The 18,610-nt window shown below is 45.1% G+C and overlaps 1 protein-coding gene and 1 pseudogene across 1 annotated transcript in view; one reads left to right on the forward strand and one right to left on the reverse strand.

The window, feature by feature from the left end:
* The window catches only part of CDH4 (cadherin 4), a 423,769-nt gene that overhangs the window by 35,862 nt on the left and 369,297 nt on the right, over positions 1–18,610 (forward strand). The gene's annotated exons all lie outside the window — the stretch shown is intronic.
* On the reverse strand, positions 11,681–11,800 carry LOC136650410 (5S ribosomal RNA; annotated as a pseudogene).

Below are 18,610 nucleotides of genomic sequence, written 5' to 3' on the forward strand. Positions count from 1 at the left end.
AGGTATGGCCAATTAACCAGAAAATGAAAACACAAATGTCTTGTGGAACAAAAAGTGGATTTCCTTAACTCAAAACTGACCTATGAGTCTGATTGTTCTGAGAGTCAATGACATGCTATTATGTTATTGACATGTTGCAATGATATGTTATCATGACAGTGTCTTGAACCAATCAGGGGCACACTTTTTATTTATTTACTTAATTAAATTTGATTTTGTCTGGGGGGACTACAGATCTTCTTTGACCCCAGGTAGCAGATAGATACCTTAGCTATGCCACCAATTGGGGGGGGGGAGGCAGCAGAGCAAGTGGGTGGCAAACTGCTGGGGGGAGGGGGTGGGTTCCTCCCAATTTTCACTTTTTTAAAAGTCTAGGCATGATGTCACTTCTGGTTGTGACATCATTTCCGGGGCAACATTTTGAGCTTGGCACTGGGCTACAAGATCATTAGCTCCGCCACTGCTCTGTTGTCCTTCTGCCATCTCTTATTTTCACTGGGATACGTACTCATATTTGCATCTCCAAGCACACAGTGCTTTTGCCCTTTCACCAAGAGATGTGGAAATGGCTTGCACATTTTTGCCGTGCATCCTGGTGCAAAGGAACATCGACTGGGTTGCCTTGGCAATTTGCGAGGCATTTCCACTCCCTCCCCAAGCAGCAGCAGCAGCAGTTGAGGGGCTGTGAACAGGTGTGGGGGAAAATGTGCAAAAGAGCGCAAGGCGGAGTTTCCCTGCATGTTTTCACACATCTCGAAATGACAACTTTTGCAGGGAAAATAAACCTTCCTGGGAATTCAGTGCGGCATGACTTTGAAGTGCCATTGATTTTGATAGGGCAGATTTAAGCATCTCTCCCACTCTCTCACTAATCAATGCAACGAACAGCCTTACTTCAGTGGTGCTGGAGCATACTTTAACTCTTTAACTGCCCTTATATCTGCTATATATATCTGCTATATATATCTGCTATATATATATATATATATATATATATATATATATATATATATATATATATATATATATTTATTACCAACAGGTGATAAATACTAAAAACATCCAATATGAACCATCCCACCCACATGCTTTGCTACTAGTTCTGCACAAAGTATGCTTAGGGAAGATATTCAGGTTGATGACAGAAAAGAGCAGGGTTCTTTTCTTGCAGTAGCCCCTGGGGGTTGCATTTGCTGAGAAGGTGCTAGTTCAGGAATTTTGTCAAGCATTTTCTTCAGCAAACTTTGGGTGCCTGAATCGGCTGTTACTCATCTGGTTCCACCTGCTACTTTCAACTCTCATGCAGTGTGAAATTAAATTGATTTTATGACTGCTGTCTTGTATGATGGGATTTTAACAGTTTCTAGAAGTTTATTTTGTTGGTTGTTCAACAGTTGAACAACGCCGGCTGCCTTGAGCGGAGGAAAGAGGCAGGGCAAATAAGTCTGAAATTAGGGCAAAGGGTGGGGCAAAGAAACCAGGGATCACTAGATCCTTAACTCTGGCCACCGTTCGCCAGCTCACGTGTTGGGCTGTTGTGAGACTAGAATTGTGGGCACTTCCTGTGACATGTGAGGTGCCCAAAAGTGTCTCATTAAGCCTCCTTAGTTTCCCTGTTCTATGCCTGATCTTTTAGAAAAGACATTGTTATGAAAGTTTTCTTACGGTTTTAATGAGGCTTTTTGTGTCCCTTGTGCTCAGTGCTGACTGGTGGTGAAGTTATGTGGGATGCAACAGATGGAATTGTAGGGATTTTTACCCAACAATTGTTCTGACCGTTTGTTTCGTCTAAGCCCCCACACCCGTCTGCCTTTTCCTGGCAAACAAGCTTTCATGGTTCAGTTATGGTTGGCATGCGTTTCATTCTTTTCCAGTATCACAATGTAGATTAGTGCCACTGAACCTATTCCACAGGCAAAAGCCTATAAAGGTACAACTAAGTCCTATGCTGAGTGTCTTTAGCTGCTGCCGATACTGCCTCCTTCTGTCTCAATCTGCCTTCCTGGGTCCACTTGGACTTGCACCAGCTGGGGAGGTCTCATTAACAAACCCCACTGGACTGAGTTGGACCAACGCAGGATAAATCCTTGATGAATTGGGCTCAGTTTTTTTGGAAATGCTCTGGATTTCAGCTCTAGCATCACAATTCCCTTCCCTGGAGGGCTCGCTGTGCAATTGCAGGGCCCCTGCATCATTAACCTATTGAATCAGTGTCACAGCTGGGTTGGCAAGCCAAAGGCTGCCTTCTGCAAATGTCAAAAAACCTCTGTGCCTAGATGGGGAGACCTGAAGTGCTTGGTTGCAAAGGAGGACACAGATGTATAACGGGAAGCTACTGTAATCAGAAGAACAAGCAGGATACAGTTAGTTCAGGAAACAAAGTCAACAGATAAGGACTGTGACTGCCTTCAAAATGGTCAAATTCTGTGCATCAAAGAGGGTATGTGATGTGTATACACAACCTCTGGGTTCAGCAAGAGTACACCTCTGAATGCTGGATGCAGGACAGCAATGGTGGAAGAGAAGGGTGCCTTTCTCTCTTTTGTGGGCTTCTCAGAGGCAATTGGTGGGCCACTGTGGGAAAGTGGATGCCGCATTAGATGGGTTTTACCCTGATCCAGCAGGACTTTTCTAATGTGGTGGAGGTACCATGCCTGCCAGTCCCACCCTAGCACAATCCTTTGATCAATCTAGGACAGGGGTATCGAATCCGTTTCATACAGCAGGCCAAACAGCATTCATGGAGCCTGCTGAAGGCTGGAAGTGCTATCATGAAGGTGACATCATTAAGCAGGTGATGGCCAGAAATAAACACTTCTTTACTCACTTGGGCTGCAGTCCTGTCCACACTTACCTGGGAGTAAGCGCCATTGACTATAATGGGACTTACTTCTAGTAGACATACCTAGGATTGGGCTGTGAGGAACTCATTAGTTGCAAATGACAGAAAAGAAATACTATCATGAGTTGCCTGCCAGCCCCACCCTGGCATGATCCTTTGATCAATCTACAGAAGTGGTTCCCAGGCTTTTGAGAGGATCTAGAGGCTGCTGCCTGGTTTATAAATGCCAAGGAATGTGGCTATAATGGTTGGCAACCCTCAGTCTCGAAAGACTATGGTATAGGCCTACAGCACCGGGTATTCCCAAGCGGTCTCCCATCCAAGTACTAACCAGGCCTGAGCCTGCTTAGCTTCCAAGATCAGACAAGATCAGGAATGTGCAGGGTAACAGTTATCAAAATTAATGCTACGTTGGCCGGGAATCAAACCCGGGTCAACTGCTTGGAAGGCAGCTATGCTGGGCAACTGTGTTCCTCCCCCCCTCCTTGCAGGTTGTTTAACCCTTGATGCACATAGCCAAAACTGCCTTGTTAGTTTCGCCACCCAACAAAAATTGGATCATGACTTACTGGTAAGTCCAGGACTCACAGCTTGGGAACCACTGATCTAGAAACTACATACTACCTGCCCTCACAGGGCTGATGTTGCACACACCTGCTCCCTTCTGTGCCTCCAGAACACTCTGAAGCTTTAGCCTGCGCACAGCCCTGGTAACTGACTTTAGTCGTAGATCACCAGCGGGCCTTTGGCCTGTTACAGCTGGGCCTTCCTTCCATTCTTATTTTAGGCTGAAGTCAAGACATCATTCAGAAAGCAGTCAGTGGGTCATAACCAAATAGCTTGTTTGAGGTACAGCAACAGTTCAAATGGAGGGTCACAGGGCAGCAGCAGTTCTTTGGAGGTGTGTGACTAGGATTGGAAATGGGCAGATTCTGGTAACGTGACAGGGCCAAGTGCATCCTCATAGTTTCTTGTTCCCTGACAATCTGCTGAGTTAGCTTGGCCACGCTAGGCAGCTGTCCCTTCCTTCCTTCTAGCTAGCTACTCTAGTAGAAGAAAAGGAGTTCAAACCACCAGGGGCTCCCTCTTCTGGCAAAGTGCCACATTACGATACTGGAGTCTGGCTGCCTGAATTCCTGCTTCAAAACGCTTGACCATTGGCAATGGTTTCTCAAGGAAGCTTCCTTCACAGGTCCTAACCACACTTGCTGCTGGTAAGATCAGCACTCCTGCCCCTTAGTTAAGACAGCTGGGAGGTAATACTGAGGGGAGCTACAAGTTCTGATCCTGAGTTTTCTTGCCTAAGAGCTCTTGCAGTGGCATCTTCATTCATATGGAACATCAGAAGAGTCCTGCTGGATCAGACCAAAAGCCCATCTAATCCCACTTCCTGTAACTCCCAGAGGCTCAGCATATCCTCTGGGAGCACACAAGACAACAAGATACCTGTATTTTGTTGCCACTCCCTTGCATCTGGCATTCAGAGATAGGCTACCTCTGAAACCTGGAAATTGCATGCAATCATCATGACCTGTGATGCAGTTTCCTTCCATAAATCTGCCCAAACTCCTTTGAAAGGCATCTAGGTCACATGCCTATATAGAGTTAAGATAGACTTCCCCTCGCAAATCTACTGCCTCTGAAACAGTGGATTTCTTGAATGGTGCTAGCCAGCCATGCTCCCAGCTCAGCTTTTGGGGAAAATACATGATTCCCAACAGTACCATCACTGGCCCTTCTAGAGCTGAGTCAACACACAACGCTGTGTGACGTTGCCACAAAAGGCGTGCTTTCTGTTCCTCCATCAAACTCATCTACTAGTGAGTTTAAAAGAAGGCAGTACAGAGCTTGTCCAGCAAGAAGAGTCAAAGGCTGCAATCCTAATCACACTTTCCTGAGAGTAAGCCCCATTGAACAAAATAGGACTTACTTCTGAGTAGACCTGGTTAGGGTTGTGCAGGGGTGCCCAAACCCCAGCCCTGGGGCCACTAGCGGCCCTCAAGGCCTCTCTATGTGGCCCTCAGGGAGCCCCTAGTCTCCAATGAGCCTCTGGCCCTCCAGAGATTTGTTGGAGCCCACACTGGCCCAACGCAACTGCTCTCAGCGTGAGGGCAACTGTTTGGCCTCTCGAGTGAGCTGTGGGATGAGGGCTCCCTCCACTGCTTGTTGTTTCACGTCTGTGATGCAGTAGCAGCTGCAAAGGAAAGGCCAGCCTTGCTTTGTGCAAGGCCTTTTATAGGCCTTGAGCTATTGCAAGACCTTCATTCCTTCATATAAGTTCATCTTTAATATATTCATTAATGTAAATTTATTCAAATTTGAAATGTAAATTAATTCAGCCCCCAACATGGTGTCAGAGAGATGATGTGGCCCTTCTGCTAAAAACTTTGGACACCCCTGGAATTGTGCCCAAAGTGGCTCAAAACAGCAGGTATGGCTGAGCTAGAGATATTTATATAGGGTGGCCACAAAGTCCCTGTGCATGCATGTGTGGATTTGCGATTGAAGCCATTTAATCCATGTAGATGTCACCTGACCAACTTTGAACTATCGGTATGAAGGAGCTTCCTTTCAGCTGGTGTGGCCAGTCCCCCTATAGTATCATTCTTTGGTCACAGCAGGGTGATAGTGCACTTACACAATCTCTTGCCTAATGTCTGTTTGGTTGCCGGTTCAGGTCCCTGTGTAGACCTGAGTCCTGAAACCTTTTGGAATATTGCAATAATGTTTTGCCTTAACCCTGACCATTGCACCTCACATGCTCTACTAAAGATGAAGCTCTCTCTTTTGGTTCCGTTTGATAATATTCCTGCCTGATTATTGTTCAAGGATCACGTTGGCTATTTTACCTGCAGCAACGGCTGGGGCTTTATGGTCATGCAGTTATCCATGATGACCATTTATGTCGTCCCCCTTTTTTCTCAGTCACTGCCTTCTAAAGCAGATGTATGGTGGCATTTAATAAATGTCGACAAATCATTATGAAATCCTCGAATGAAGATAAAATGGAATGTTAATTATTTTATCCCTGCATTTTTATAGCAAAGCAATCAACACATGAGCTTGACGATCGCTTGGCTTAGCGGCATTTCCAATTTTTTTTCTGGTTCATGTAGACACAATTAATTCTAAATCACACCCGTTGGATTCAGATTTGGAATGGACTCTGCAGATGAGAAGAACCATGTGCTAACTGCACAAGAAGCTAGTTTAGTGGCATTTAAAGGTGACTTTTTTGTTCCCCTTTTGGTTCATCTCATCCACATTTTTACTCCTTCACTTCACTCCCTTGCAAGTAGTTTTCCCCTTTTTCTCAAAGGACATGCCTAGATGAGGGGAAGGCACATGTCAGGGAGGGTGAGAATCTTTTTCAAGCTTGCCCCCTCCCATTTCAGTTCAGAGCTACTTACTGAGGCTGCTCAGGTTCAGGAACTTCAGAGAGAGAGAGAGAGAGAGAGAGAGAGAGAGAGAGAGAGAGAGAGAGAGAGGACCATGCAGTAGCTAAGGAACAGTTTAGCCAGACACTTCATCACATGGTGTAACTCAGACTGTTTCAAACTGCAGTTGGGAGATGAATCTTCAGTGCACTTCTGCAGTTCAAAAACACAGAAAACTAACATTTCGGGGAACGGTTAGGCTCGGACCCTTCTCCTTGGTGTCTTGGTTGCCTGTGGTTAAGGAGGTTTTGGTGGAGGTGGGGGGGGGGAGAGGTTAAGAGGAGGTGCATTCTGTTATGTGATTTCCTCTTAATAGATTCACCTTGTCCATGAATGGTGTGATCTATTGTAGACTAGGCTGCCTGCACAACAGCTGTCTTGAGGCATGGCAAAAAGGCAGGATCTCAATCCCAAAAGAAGTAATAAAATAAACTGATGATGTGCACCCAGCTAATGTTTTATGGCAGCCCATACCTGTTTGACAGACCACAGTGTAAGGCTGTTGGACTTCATTTAGCATGGTGGCTGTGCATAGACCCTAGGAAAGCAAGACTCCTGCCCAACTCCCAGAAAGTCTCAATCTCTGCTGCTAGATTTCCCGGTAGACTGTAAGAGAAAGTACCAGAATCCACCATAATTACTGAAAACAAGATCTGTAGCAACTACTGATGATGCCAATCTCTGTTATATTGATTCTGGTGTCAAATGTGCTTTGTGTCTCTCAGCCTGAGCTTTCTTTTGCCTTTGGGATTGTTCTTAATGATAGGCATGTTTCCAAGGGAAGCTCAACTTTGGGCTTTCTCATTAAAATACAGACTAGGAGAAAAAGACGGTGTTTTCTCACCATAAGCTGTGACAGTGGGGGGAAAAATCTGTCTTGGTTTCCACTTTCATGACTTGAAAGAATTTACTGGCCATTAGAGCCTGCCTGTATTCTCCTTTCCCTCCCTCCCTCCATCCACCCCTCCCCCCAAAGGACATATCCGAGAACATTTTGCCAAGCGGCCTGCCTTAAATCCTCAACTAGGAAAGCCAAACTTTTCATCTGCATTCATTTAAGCTCAACCTTAAGGAAGAAGATCATGAGTTACTCTCCAGCAAAAACTTCCCAGCCTTAATAGTTGTGTTGTAGGGAGATCAATAGCTGGGTAATGAGCTATCCATTTTCTTCCTCAGCCTCAATGGCAGAATCTGGGTGTGCTTATTTTAACTCCACATTGTGAGATGATAAACTGCCTTTTAATAGAACATTAACATTAATCTAAACAAGATTAGCGAAGCAGAGCATTGTACGAATAAGCTTGCTCAATTAAAACAGATGGCTGGCTGTGCTGAATTATATTATGTTAATACACCCCCTTCTCTCTCTCTCTCTCTCTCTCTCTCTCTCTCTCTCTCTCTCTCTTTCTCTCTCTCATATCCTGGCTCAATCTTTCAGCACTTAGTTTTATCATCTTCTTATTCTGCAAACATTTCTGCACTGCATGTTTATCATATTATTTCTAAATGATTAACAAAAAGCCCGTATGTTTTCTCCTAATTATATGGGTGCTCCTAATGACTGTGAATTCTTGGCCATGTGAACACTCATACATGCATGCGCTTGCACGCACGTGCCACCCTCCTCCTCACAAGTGTTTTAAGGAAGGCGGGGAGCCATCAGCAATTAGTATTAGCTTTCAGCGTTGTGGAGACTGAGAGAAGGAGCGGAGGCGAAGCGCAGAAAGCTTCCCACAGCATTAATGGCCAGTGCTATCCAGAATTAATGATCAAGCCCTACATCGTAGCATCTTAATGTGATCTCAGACATCATGGTTTTACATCTGGAAGCAGTATATGCTTTGCCATCTAATCACCCTTTTTCTTCTTGTTGTGTTCCCTCCCAGGCAGCCTGGTGCTGTTCATTAATGTCTTGTTGCTTCAAGTGTGGTTAAAGTACATTTTTTGTTATGATTTACTATTTATTACTTACATGGTACCAGCAGCTTACATGGCGGCTTATAGAATACATGCGCAAAAATGAAAGGTCCCTGCCCCAAGCAGCTTGCAATATATATTTACATGAGGCATATAATTAGGGGAGATAAGGGGCAAAGGGAGAAGGAGACATCAAAGGGACAGGCTGGGAAAAGATCTGAGTGGGAGGCCAAAGTTACAAGGGATGGGATGCTCAAAAAGGTTCAGGAAGAGGTGTCTTATGGCACCTCCTTTGGTCCCAAGTTCAGTTTTCTGCATCTCCAGGTAGGAGTGGGAAAGACCCTTGTCACAAGAACGTAAGAAGAGCCCCACTGGATGAGGGCAAAGGCCCATCTAGTCCAGCTTCCTGTGTCTCACAGTGGCCCACCAGATGCATCAGGGAGCACACAAGACAACAGGAGATCTGCATCCTGGTGCCCTCCGTTGCTCCTGGCATTCTGCGGTAGCCTACTTCTAAAACCATGAGGTTGTACATACCCGTCATGGCTTGTAACCTGTAATGGATTTTTCCTCCAGAAATTTGTCCAATCCCATTTTAAAGGCTTCTACGTCAGATGCCATCACCACATCCTGTGGCTAGGAGTTCCACAGACTAAGTACATGCTGGGTAAAGAGCGTGTCTGAAACCCAGAAGAGCTGACAGTCAGTGTAGACAACCCTGAGCCAACCGGATCAGTATGGAGCAATTCCATGTGTCCCAATGGATATATTGGCTGAAAGAACAAAAGCACATTTGAATATACAAAAGAGCCCTAAAGCTTTTTTTACAATTATGGTAGCCTTTGAAAGGACTAGTTTTGGTTTTTTTTTTTCCCCACATGCACATGCCTCTTGAAAAGACGAGGAGACAAATCTATCCCCATTGTAGCAACTCTGTTAGTTTTCAAGGTCCTAATGGGACAGTCACATATTTGGTTGTAAGCAGATGCAATTTATTTCCATCCCCTAGAGGAGGAATGAAATGCAAGCAGGCAGTTTACTGTAATTCAGGAGGGATTGCAGGAGACTCTCCATTTGCCCGACTCGAAATCTTCTGGAAGCCTTTCCTTGCCACTTACTGATCCTTTCGCTTCTCATTTTGCCTCCTCTGTCTCCTGCCCTAAATCTGCTCTAATGAGGCCGTTGTTGGTTTTTGAAATATAAAGGGATGATGGAGTGAGATGCTGGCAACTGTTGTCTTGCTTCCAAATCAAATTCCTTGTTGCATGAGGATCCCTTGACAGAGTTATTCCTCGGTGTCTGCAGTAAGAACTGTAAACTCCAGAGGTATATATATCCCACCAGAGAGCCATTATCGTCTGATATAATCCATGGCAGCCCCAAAGGCTGAATTGAATTTCATGGGTATATCTACACTGCTTGGTGGCTGCCCAGCTCTGATGTGGCTTGGAGCTCCTGGGGTGCTGAACAATGAATGACTCAAGTGGGCTCGCCTCCGAGGTGTCATCCAGGAGTGGTTAATAGGCTCCAAAGAACAGATGTGGAGTCTTGGTTCTAGGCAGGCTCTGCAGGACCTGGAAGTTCTGCAAGGAAAGGGGGATGTCCAGTTCTGGCAAAATCCAGTTCTGAGCCCTTGTATCCCCAAGCAAAAACCTGGTCTCTGTACTCCAGCCTGTATCCTAGTTTATTTTGTCTTGCATCTCCTTTCACAGGTACAACAGTGGAACCGGGACTTCAAAGTCCCATAGTGGTTTTCAAATATTCTGCCTTCAGTGAATGTTTTGCAGGTCAGATTGTCTGCTGGGGAATCCTTGAGTAAGCACCGTGGACTTACTGTGTGGGTTCTGGGACTCAGCACCTGGCGGAGTCATTGGAGGGGCACTTTACAAGTCTGTTCGGTCTCACTGTTGCTCTGCCTGAAATCTCTCCCACCCAACTGATTTAAAGTTTAGGAAAAGCCCCTGTATATATTCACATGGTGAATCTTCTCCTCAGCCCATGCAGTGATGGTTAGGACAGGGGGTAGGACTTGGGCCAAGATGTGACCAGTTTCCTGAGCTGAGAGGAATGCTTGTTTTCAGGGCCTGGCACATTCTGAGACAGTGGTGTAGCTAGGTCATTTGATACCTGGGGCCCATAAATTTTTGTCACCCCATATGACATAATTAATTATTTTTTTAATTATTAATTAATTAATTCACATTTATATACCTCCCTTCCTCTAAGCAGCTCAGGATTTGAAATGAATAATAATAATGGGCAGAAAATAAATGCAGTGAATATTTCCCCACAAGCAATGGATGAAATTCAGCATCAAATGGTATATAATATGATGGTATTATTCCTAAAAGCCACGATTTCCAGAATTTTGTTCACTAGGGTGTCACCCTCTCCCCAAGAATGTCTGATTGACCTGTTTTGAGTTAAGGCAGTGGTTCTCAAACTTTTAACACTGGGACCCACTTTTTAGAATGGCAATCTGTCCAGGACCCACTGGAAGTGATGTCATAGCTGGAAGTGACGTCATCAAGCACAATAAAATAAATAATTATAAATAATTAAAGAAAAACAAATGATTAAATAAAGGGAAGACAGCCCTGTTCCACCAAGTGAATTTTCTCTGTAGCCTGCCTACAAGAACACCCCACCACAAAAATATCAGTGAGATTTTTAGCCCTCCCCAGTTCCCAGTTTAGTGTAAATCAGTGGCATCGCTAGGATATGTGTCACCCAGTGCGGGAGGCCTGTGGGCAGGGCAGCACCGCAGGTGGTGGGTGTGGTGATGTACCATCGCCCCGCCCCCACTGGTTTTTTTGGCAGTACCTTATGATAGAACACAGATATTTCAGTGTGGTTTGTTTCATTGCATTCTGCATGAAATTACGCATTGGTTGATATATAACATAACCTTTGAAGGGAAGGGGCTATCTCAACGGGGTTTTTTGCATTGTGTTCCACTGGACAGTCCTCATCCAATGGTGTATGGCACGACACAGTGGTTCCTAACGGTGCGATTTTAGCGCGTCACCCCCCCAGGGCCTGTCACACCCCCCCCCCGGCGCGTCACCCGAGTATTCTTGCAGTATCTGGTTGCAGTTTTTCTTCCGGCCAATGTTGTGAGGAGAGGGGGCTTGTGGTGCAGCAAACCTTACCCTTCCTTGGGAGTCTTGGTGATAGGAGTGGCAGTAGCATAGCTTCCCCCTCTGACACCCGGGGCCATGAGTTTCTACATACCCCAGAAGTGCCTGACATGATGACATCACCACCAATTACTTCCAAGTTATGGAGCTCTGAGCAGTTGCAAACCTCTCTAAGCAGCCAGCTGCTTTTTCATGGGAAAAGGTTGGCCACTGAGAGCGACTCGCAACTGCTCCAATTGCCAATGAGGGGGGTCACGAGAAAGCACTTTCCATTGCAATACCTTCTCCTGCACACACACCTCCTTACCAGTTGGCAACCGTCAGTCTCGAAAGACTATGGTATAAGCCTACAGCACCCAGTATTCCCAGGCGGTCTCCCATCCAAGTACTAACCAGGCCTGACCCTGCTTAGCTTCCAAGATCAGATGAGATTGGGCATGTGCAGGGTAACAGTTGCTGTCAGGCCTCCTTACCATGGGCACGGAAACATGGCAGGCTGGCTGGATCCAGCTCCGCCTTGGCATCTGCCATCAGGGGTGCTGCTTGGCACCTCTCAAGGAATGGTACCTGTGTCAATGTGCCCCCCTGATCACCCTTAGCTACACCACTCAGGAGTGAGGCACTTGGGCCTGATTGTCAGGTCCTGCTGCTGATCTCAGCCTGCTGGTGACTTAACATCTAGAAATAGACTCTATCTTAATTTTAGCCCAATATGCTCAAGATTCCTGCTTGAGTTGTGCTCTGTGGGCTCTCTCAGGTACTGCAGGGTTCCATGGAAGCTTTGTATGTGCAGGTGTGTGCCTCTTAATGACAGGGATACATTCTCCAATCCCTGTTGTTATGTGATTAGGTTGTTAAGCGAACATTCCACCCAATCTAGTGCCTTTGATGTGTAAACATACACTCCCTCCCTGTGCACTTGCTGGCTGTACAGGCTGCTGGAGATAGACTGCCTCTTCTTTGCATTAAGATCCTCCTTGTAAGAAGAGACACTTTGCTGCAGGTAATGGAAGACTTGGTTGCATCATTAAGGATCTCTTTGTTGTGCTTTGACCACCGTCATATATGCGGTCCATCATTATGTGGTCCGTTGTTAAGCAGTGCACACCTGAATTTGGGGGCTTTAAAATGCTTCCTTCTAGGTTGGGCTTTGATGAGAATTGGTAGAAATGTATTTTTTAAAATCAGACTATAAATATATGAAATTAATAAGTAAATGGAAGCACACATGGAATAAAATAAAAGTGGTACTTTTCAGCAACAACAAAACTGAAAACACAGGTAAGACCATTTGGGTGCCGCTCAAGAATGGAGTAGTCAGTTCTTGCAGCTTCCTCACAAGCAGAAGCATGCATAACATTTTCTTTTAGGCGTACACCTAAAAATGCTGTCAAGCCTGAATGTGAGAGAGAGCTTTGCAAATGCACATATCACACAAGCTGTGCCTAGATTCAGCTCCCTGTTGCATTAACACTTGGTGGCAAACTGGGATTTGCCTCTGCAATGCACAAAATGGCCTGAAGTGAAATGGAAAGAATGGAGTTAGATCAGTATTTCTGAAAGATGAAGAGGAGGGAGAAAGAGGAAGCCCTGTCACAGAATCCGGAAGCAATATCTATATACCTATGATTTTAAGGGAAATATGGATTAAAAAAATATATATATTCCTTTTGTTAGAGAGAGAAATTGTTTGCTTCCAAAGAATAAGCTATGCAAAACAACAGGTTATGAATGATTCATACGGATATTTTGCATGCTATTAATCCTCTCTTCATTTGTAGTCATTGTAAAATATACACAGAGCACGAAACAAATGAATAGTAATTAATAACTACTAGCTTTAATGCATTAGCAGCATTCTGGAAGGGAGAGCAAATAAAATTAATTTAAATAAATATTGAGATCCGGAGTTTGGAGAATTGTGGTCCAGCCAAGTCTCTACTGTCGCAATCCGAGGAAAACGTTTGTCCGAGACTACAGGCAGAAACTTAGATTTGCTAATCTGTACTCAGTTTGCCCGCGGCTCTTGAAATGGCTGAATGCAGCAGCTTAGAACTCCAGGCTGAATAAGGACCATAATGATGGAGGAAGAGGGATCATTTTTCTGATGTCTATCATCCCACACACACTGAGGGAAATTGTCCTCCTCCTCCTCCTCCTTCTTATTAAAATAATAATAACAACAACACAGGTCTGCAAATTTGAGGGTCAAAAAAACATTTTATCAAAATTTATGGTGGTTTTATATGAATAAGGAGCGCTGATTCAAAAAATGGCATCCATTTTGCCCTATCACGTAGGCTTAGGCTTCCTCACAAAACTGCCATTTGTGGATTCGGCACCCCAAATATAAACAAGAGTAGGTCTGACTTTTAAGACGGCAAAGTGTGTGTCGGCCTGTGTAATATGTGTATATGGCTTTTCAACAAAACAAGTTCACAAAGTGATTTACAGAGAAAAATGAACTAAGTCTGCAATTCTATGCACACTTTCCTGAGAGTAGACCCCACTGAAGATAATGGAACTTGCTTCTGAGTAGGCAAACATAAGATTGTGCTCTAACTTGGTTTGAACTCATAAAAATTCTATGTGTGTTGAGAGTTCAAACTGGGATCTCGGTATCCACTGATTTAACTTACCACTGATAACAGGGTCCATCTTTAAATCCCTTGTAGCAAGGAAAAAAATTACCAAAATCTTACTTCCTACCTTCATGCTGTTAAACCACACTAGTTGCAAGTTTCTCAGGGTTACAGATAGTTTTGAAGACCCACTTCCCGGATTGTTGCTCCTCCACTGTTGCCCCAGAAACTATACCACATTCAACCACTAGATGGGGTGAATAATGGAAGCTAATGGACTAATTTCATTCCATTAGATTCCATTATTCACCCCATCTAGTGGCTGAATGTGGTATAGCATCTATATGATGCATTCTGGGGCAACAATGGAGGAGCAAGAAACCCGGAAGTGGGTCTTTAAAGCTATTTTTCAACTGATTTGGAATTCACTGATTTTCTTTCTTTTTTTTTAATCCTCTGGGGGTTTATTTTAATTATTATTTTCTTGTAATAACAACAACAACTAGGTATTTTTATACTCCTCTGACTTTATTCAAGGCGGTTTATATAGGCAGGTGTTTCTAAATCCCTCAAGGGGATTTTTACAATCATAGAGGTTCTCTTTTTTAAGAACCAGCAACATTTCAAAATGGATCTTCATGGTTTGGTCTCACTTCTGGCCTCCAGTTCTCCCATGCATGCTGACAAGCAACTCCATCTCTCACATGGAGAGCAGCCAAGACGCTTCTTGCTCACACCAAGAGCAGGTGGAATCACTCAGCTGGGCTTGTCAGCTGCTTCAAGGTCTCGCCATTCTCAGCCATTCAGGGAGCTGCCGGTGTCCTCGAACTGGCAACCTTCTGATGTTATCTTCGGGCTAACGGAGGCTCTACCCTCTCGACCAGACCTCCTGCCCGGGGGAGTAATGGAATTATTATTCCTGAAGTTATGGGTCTGGCCATTGTATTGATTGAAGTGTTATGGTCTTCCTATTGTCGTGAGCCCTTTTGTTATGGCAAAAATTACAACTTGGTTGTGGCAGAGTGACATACAGATATTAAATAGGAAATGGAGAACTCGGCATCTTTAGTTAAAAGATATCAGGTTGCTGGCCTGGGCAGGGCTTCTGCTTCCAACTCTAGAGAGCCATATCAATGCAGGCTGTCCTGGGCTAGGTGGACCAGTGATCTGACTCTGTTTAAGGTGGCTCAGGTGGAAGGCTTGAAATGGACGTGAGCAAATGTCGGATGATTTGCTTGGAGAATCCTTCCATCCCCTAAACTTGTACTGTGATTGACAGCTCGCTAGAAATACCCACCGCGGGTGACAGCAGAATCTAATGGCGAAGACCTGATGTGAATCAAATGATGGGCAATTAGTGCCACAGGACAAAGAGCATCATCTGATAAACAAGGCTAGGCAGTGCGCTGTACTGGAGAGAGGCCCACTGACCCTGTGCTGCTTTCTGAAGGCACATCACAAATGTGAACGGGTTGCCCAAGCAATCATGCCCATCAGGGTGTTCTGATAACCTGTAATATCCTCCACAGTATGGAGGTATCATGCAGCACCAGCACTCCAGAAAGAGGACAGCTTAAGCACTTCCCTACAATCTGAGAAAATGCGCAGTTTCCTGCTCGGAGAGCAATTGTCAGAGTGGATTTTTCCTTAAGGCAGTGAAATGGTGATATCCTTTTAAAACAACACAGAGAGAAACTTGAATTGAGTGTCTGGTGGCAAGAAAAACAAGGGGAACCAGCCTCTGCAATCACATTCAATTATCGTTTTATCGTCATTTACAAAGCACCATCAATGTGTAACTAGCATTTGTTAGGCACTCAGAGGGAGCGATTAGGAACCACATAGCCTGTGGCAAAAGTCAGTTACCAAAGGCTGTGTGTCTGTGTTCACGCCTTAGAGTGCTCTTGAGGGCAGAAGGGAGTACACATGTGTAACCTGTCCTGGGAGTAGGGGAAGTTTCTAGTTCAGGAATATCAAACATAAGGTCCTCAGGCTGGATGTGGCCCACAGAAGTTCGGTATCTGGCCTGTGTGGTAGTTAGGCTCTCCCAGCACCCCATCAGCTGCTGAGGTGCAAAATGACACCTTGGCAGAAATGGTACTGCTGAAAGTGTGTCCCAAGTGATAACTGGGCTCACTCAGTTTCATAACTGGGCTGTTCCATATCTGTGATCTGTGTTTTTTTTTCTTCTTGTCTGTTATTTACTACTAAAAGTGTTCCTAACAGCCCAAGCCTAGGTATGTCTACTCAGAAGTAAATTCCATTATAGTCAATAGGGTTTACTCCCAGGTAAGTGTGGATAGGATTGCAGCCTAAGAGTACAATCCAGAGGTGCCCATGGGCTGGCGCAAGTCCCTTGCACTGGCCCAGGAGGGTTGCAAACGTGCCGTAAAGCACCTTTGTGCCTCCTCGGGAATAAGCTGCGTCGTCCCACAGAGGTGAATCCAGCCTCTCTGGCGGCTTACTCCATGAGCCTTTTTCACACAGGACTCCCTGCATGCTAGGACAGCTGCTGCAGGGACTGGTGAGTACATCCCAGTCCCTGCAGCCCTGTTAGCGACACAATCCTGGGGATCGCGTTACTGCCTTCCCCCCTGCCCCGCCCCTTAAGGGGGCAGAGGCCTGGGCCTTCAGACTGGGCTGTCACAATGCCCAAGTTTGAATACCATCTCTCTACACCATGCATAATTTTCTAAGTCTCATTCACCCCCACCCCTTAAACACCCTCTGTTGCTCAGCGAAAAAGCCCCAAATGTAACCTTTCTTGTGTAGGAGGTGTTCTGGCCCTCTACTTATGTAAATTGCACTGAATGCATGGGGGGAGACTTTTATGAAGGGGCAGTCGGCTAGCGTGAGGTGTTTTTTTTGCCTTGTTTTTACAACTTTTAACTTAGGCAACATCAGTAATTTTTTTTTGCCATCTGACACTTCCAGGGAAATCCTGTAGTGGCAGCCTCCCTGGGACGGTACCTGGGCTGCAGGCATGAAAATCTCATCTTTGGTTGTGCCCCTGTACATCAGACTTGTCCTCACTTAGAAAAGAAACATGTCAGAGAGGAGCCAAAGCCAGAATCTCTTCTTCTTTTTTTACACCCATGGAGTTCTTCACGTGGGGGAGCAATCAAAGACACTGTTTTTGTCACCCACAATCAACTGGGGTACAGTCTTTAGAAGAGGTGGATTGTCTTGGTGGGAGACCCAGTGTCTGCCTTCCCTCTTTGCTTCTATGCCTCTTCTATTGCATTGGCAATCTTGGCCCCTGTGCTGCCCACAGGGCCTTCTGAGGGCCAGAGGAAGCTGCGCATGACCTTCTACAGCCCTCTGAAGGTGTTTTTAAGCCTCCAGAAGGCCTAAAACCCCACTTCTGGTTTTGAAGGAAAACCAGAAGTGATGTTTTAGGCCTTTCAAAGGCCTTTTAAGGACTGAGGAGGCTTCCTTCTAAAGGCTTAAAACGTCACTTCTGGTTTTCATCCAAAAACCAGGGTTTAATGCCCCCCTGGAGGCCATTGAATCAAGGTTTAAATCCCCCTCTGGAGGCCTCTATACAGGGGCAGAGGAAAGCAGGTGGGGGGTAAAGAAGGAGGTACAGCCCCTGCAGGTGTGGTGCCTTGGGTATTAGTCCCCCTTGTCCCACCTAGGTATGCCAGTGCTCTATCGTTTTTCTGTCATATTCTATTACTTTCCTTCCCCCTTCCACCTTTAACCATTGAGAAGAATGCCACTACCATGGAGTTTATCAAGAGATATCGACAACTTGCTGTTCGATTTCTGCTTTTGGCTCTAGGCTGGTGTAACTCCATTTCAGTGGCAACTGATGAAAACTGATTTTATACAACCTTGGCAACCTTGCTAGCTCATTGTCTTGGTTTATTGAAACACGCATAGAGTTTCATTTTTATTTATTTTTTACAAAAAACCCAACCGGTGGATGAGTTGTTCTCAAGGATATCATTCATGACTCAAAGTAGAAAGCGTCGCAATTTTCATTAGTCATGAAATGGCGTTTCAAGAGTGTTTTGTTCTGTTTTAGAAACTACGTGATTGTGCTGGCAATTCTTTGCAAATACTGCTTTCTACACAAGGGTCAATCCAAAAATAGTCAGTCTTCAGAGTGAATGCATAAAGGCCTCTTTACCTTGGAGATCATTACATGAGATGGTTATCATCTGGGGCCTTCCATTACATTAATGGATATTGCTTGTATATGATGTAGTGCATCTTTCAGACAGTGTCCCCAGGGAGCTCTTTTTAGGAATGGGCCTTTTTGCTGCTGCAGCAAATAGAAGAGGCTTTGCTTTCCTGATGCTGCCTTGATGCTTGTGCATCAAGATCTCACAAAGAGCGAAGGGTGGTAGATGAGAAATTCTAATAAGCATCTGGGTGGACCATCATGGATGACACTAGAGAGACTTTTGTCCACTGGGCCATTAAGGATAACAATGAGTCAGCCACATTCATAGCAAAACTATCCAGTAAACAGGGATGGCATCAGCACAAGGACCTAACCCACTGGCTGGGCACTCTCTGCCCTGACCTACTAGGGGAAATTGGGCATATTAGTCAGCCACTGGTGTAAACATCCACTCGTATAAACAGCCACTGGTTGGGTGTACTCTCCTTCTCTTACTGCAGAGGGGTGGGGAATGAGGGTCTCTTTCATTATCAGTGGGTCAACGACAGCAACAAACAGCA

The sequence above is a fragment of the Tiliqua scincoides genome, chromosome 4, assembly GCF_035046505.1.
Source record: "Tiliqua scincoides isolate rTilSci1 chromosome 4, rTilSci1.hap2, whole genome shotgun sequence".
Taxonomy (NCBI): domain Eukaryota; kingdom Metazoa; phylum Chordata; class Lepidosauria; order Squamata; family Scincidae; genus Tiliqua; species Tiliqua scincoides.